Raw genomic sequence first — 3,825 nt, forward strand, 5'->3', positions numbered from 1 at the left:
GGATTCGAACTGCCAACCTTTTGGTTAGCAGCTGAGCTCTTAACCACTGCGCCACCAGGGCGCCTTATTGAAAAGCTGTTGGGAGGGTGAGGAGGCAGTCAGGCCTGGGACAGCCTTGGGGAAAGAATAGGAGGTTGGCCCTGTGAGGGGCTCAGGGAAGCAGAGCTGCTGCTCTGGGGTGATGAGCTAGGCCATGGGGCAGCAACAAGGAGAAGGGCTATGGACATATTTGAAGCCTCTGGGACCTGAAAGCTGGGAGGGATTTGGTGATTTGGGGCTACTTTTTCACCTCTCTGGGCCTTCCCTGGGAAGCAAGAGTAAGAAGACTTGACCTTCACACAAGCTGGCTTCTGTGGCCCCCCGGTCAAAGGATCTACAACACAGCCTTATTCATATGACTGTTTCTGTTGGCTTTGTCACAATCTGATGACCTTCACACTTGTTTCTAACTTCCTCATGAGTGTTATGGTTACAACACTTGACCTCAAAGTCCTAAAGTGCCTCTTTTCTTTCTGAGCTACCCAGACTCCCCTTGTCTGGCCCCCCAGCAGAGACTTGGCACAGATCACAGAATCCCAGCTCATAAGATCACATTGCAACTGGCCATGGCGGGACTTCTTTCCGGATTCTATATGTTGATAGCCTGTGGAGTGCCCTCCTCCTGAGGAGCAACAGAGATTCTATCCTCGTCTTTCTAGCATGCACTGAGAACCCCCGAGACAGATTCGCCACTCAGGAAAGATGGCCCTGTATTGCCAAGACCATGGAGGAGACCTTTAACTTGGGTGCCCAGCTCATCCTGTGATCAGTTGTCAAGGGGAGATCTGACCAGTCATTTCTCCTTCTGAAGCACGACAGAGGAACTTGAGGTCTTACGAAAAGACCACATGAACAAAATGTTATTCCTGCAGAATAACTGGCCTTGGTGTGCAGATAAGGTCAAGTGACCCCAAGAACACTGCTATCCCTCTCTGAGCCCCAGTTTCCCCATCTGTACAGTGAGGCATGAAATGGATGGCCTCTAACTGCCGCTTCACGGGCCAACAATCTTTGGTTATAAGTGAACTTATGGGTGGAGTTGAACATTTTACAGTCAGGACTTTTGCATGTTTTCCATGGAGCTCAACCTCCCATGTTCTCTCACATGATGCCACTATTATCTCTATGCCATGAGTGGCATTATATGTCTACCCTGTGTGGTGCAAGGAAACTGTGAACAGTTAAGATTACCCATAGCATGGAGAGTGTGCATGTAGTGACTTTGTGCTGGTAGGGCTGAAAAAAGCAGGTGCCAGGCTGCCCACAACCCAAAGGCCGTGTTTAAAGTCAGGACTTTATTTTGGGACAAAAAGAAACTATGAAAATGTTGGTTTTTCCCCCTCAATCTACTTTCTTTTGTTTTTTTGTGTATGTTCTTAACAGCAACCACCACAACAACAATTTATGTTTTACTCTTTTCATATTTTTTCTTTCCCAAATGTCATGCTCTTAGTGAGACCTACCCTGACGACCCTGTTTAAATCTGCAATCCTCCTGATACCTCTCGTCCCTCTTACTTTGCTTTATTTTTTTTCTATAGTACTTATTACCTTAAAGCATACGATTTTATTTACTTATTTATTATCCCTTTCTCTCCACTCAAGTGGAAGCTCAATGAGAACAGGGATTTCTGGTTTTTTTGTTCAGGAAGGCATCCTAGTTCCTAAAATAGTGCCTGTCACATAGTAGACTGTCGAGTGAATATTTGTTGATTGAATGAATGAATCCAAACAGGCAGCTGCTCTGTGCTTCATTGCTTCAGAGGAAGGAAGTGGCGGATGAAACAGAAGCAGCCTCTGAGATGTGGTGGTTTTGTTTTACATGGGAGTTGTGGCAAGTTTGAGACCATTTACAGAAGTGAGAAGAGAATTTGTGGAGAAGAAGAAAAGCAGGGCTATCTGCCCTCCCTCCCCCACCCACTCCCATCCCTAGGCTGCTTTATTCTGGAGGAAGGAACAAGAACTGTTGATTTGAGAGCAGGAGGGCCAGATCCAGCTGTCCAGGAGGGTCCCTAGAGGAAAACCTCAAGGGATATGGTAGCAGGGTGCTCCCAGTGTGGACAAGGGGCAGCAGAGACAACAAGAGGCCTAGCAGCCCAGGACAAAGATGAGCAAACCCAAGCGTGACCCCTGCCTCATGAATTCACAGACCCGGGGCACAGACCAGAGACAATCAATCACATAAATAAAGATAAGACCCATTTACAGGGAGCTTAAAGGAGTGAGAGCTCCTTCAGGAAGCCCTAGTCTTGAGTTGTGAAGTCTTACGACAACTCAACCAGAAGAGAGGCAGAGTGGTAATAAGACCCCAGGGGAGGCAGCCTTCAACCCTCTCCCTTTTCACTTCATGGTGAGTAAAGAACCTGTGTCTTTCACTGCTCACTGAGGGCATTTAGATGCACCTGATTCCTCTTGTATAAACATGGAGCTGGGTCCACATTGGAAATTTCCTGAAACCACTATCCTTCTATTTGCAAAGGCTCTTGCTGTCTCCCTGGATCCTTGCAACAATCCAGGGGCAAGAAAGGCAGAGGTGACCACCCCAGAGAGAGAGTAGGACTTATCAAGGTCAACAGTGAGTCGCTGACAGACGCAGGCCTCCCAACTTGCCCCTTCCCAACTACAGAAGGCTGTGAGCAGCTGCTGCAGTCTCAAACTAGTATGTGCAGGATGCAAGATGAGACCCCAACTATGGTGGGCAAAGGAGCATCCCCTGCCCCCAAGAGAGGTCCAAATATTTAACCCAAATATACCTGAAACACTTCCTGGAAAAACTCCAATAAGGACCTTGAGATCTTATGCCCTACTCACAGGGCAATTTTAAAAACATATCCACAAATTCTCTGACACTCCTCCCATTGAGAAGTGGGGCCCTTGTTGTCTCTGGGCCAAACTTAATGACTCGTTACAATCAACAGAATGCAGCAGACGTGATGCTGCATAACTTGTAGGTCACCAAAGGCAATGCAGTTTCCACCAAGTATTAGGCTGCTCACTTTTTTTTTTTTTTTTTACTGCACTTTAGATGAAGGTTTACAGAGCAAATTAATTTTTCATTAAACAATTAATACACATATTGTTTTGTGACATTGGTTGCCACCCCCACAACATGTTAACACTCTCCCCTTCTCGACCTTGGGTTCCTCATTACCAGCTTTCCTGTCCCCTCCTGCCTTCTAATCCTTGCCCCTGGGCTGGTGTGCCCCTTTAGTCTCATTTTGTTTTATGGGCCTGTCTAATCTTTGGCTGAAGGGTGAAACTCAGGAGTGACTTCAGTACTGAGGTAAAAGGGTGTCCAGGGGCCATATTCTCAGGGTTTCTCCAGTCTCTGTGAGACCAGTAAGTCAGGTCTTTTTTTTTTTTTTTTTGTATGAACATAAATTTTTATTTCTCTGTGGTAAATACTCAGGAGTGGGATTTCTGGGTCATATGGTATGTGTATGTTCAACTTTTTATGAAACTGTGAAACTGTTTTCCAAAGTGACTGTACAATTTTGCATTCCTATCACCAATGAATGAGAGTTCTAGTTGCTCCATATCTTTGCTAATACTTGGTATTGTTAGTATTTTTACTTAAGTCATTCTAATAGGTGTGTGGGGAGGCCCTGGGTGGTGCAAATGATTAATGTACTCGACTGCTAACTGAAAAGTGGAAAGTTCAAGTCCACCAAGAGATGCCTTGGAAGAAAGTCTTGGAAATTTACTTCTTAAAAAAAAAATCAGCCCTTGAAAACTGTGGAGTACAGTTCTACTCTGACATACCTGGTGTTGTCATGAGTTGATGTCG

The sequence above is a fragment of the Trichechus manatus genome, unplaced genomic scaffold (assembly GCF_000243295.1).
Source record: "Trichechus manatus latirostris isolate Lorelei unplaced genomic scaffold, TriManLat1.0 scaffold00016, whole genome shotgun sequence".
Lineage (NCBI taxonomy): Eukaryota > Metazoa > Chordata > Mammalia > Sirenia > Trichechidae > Trichechus > Trichechus manatus.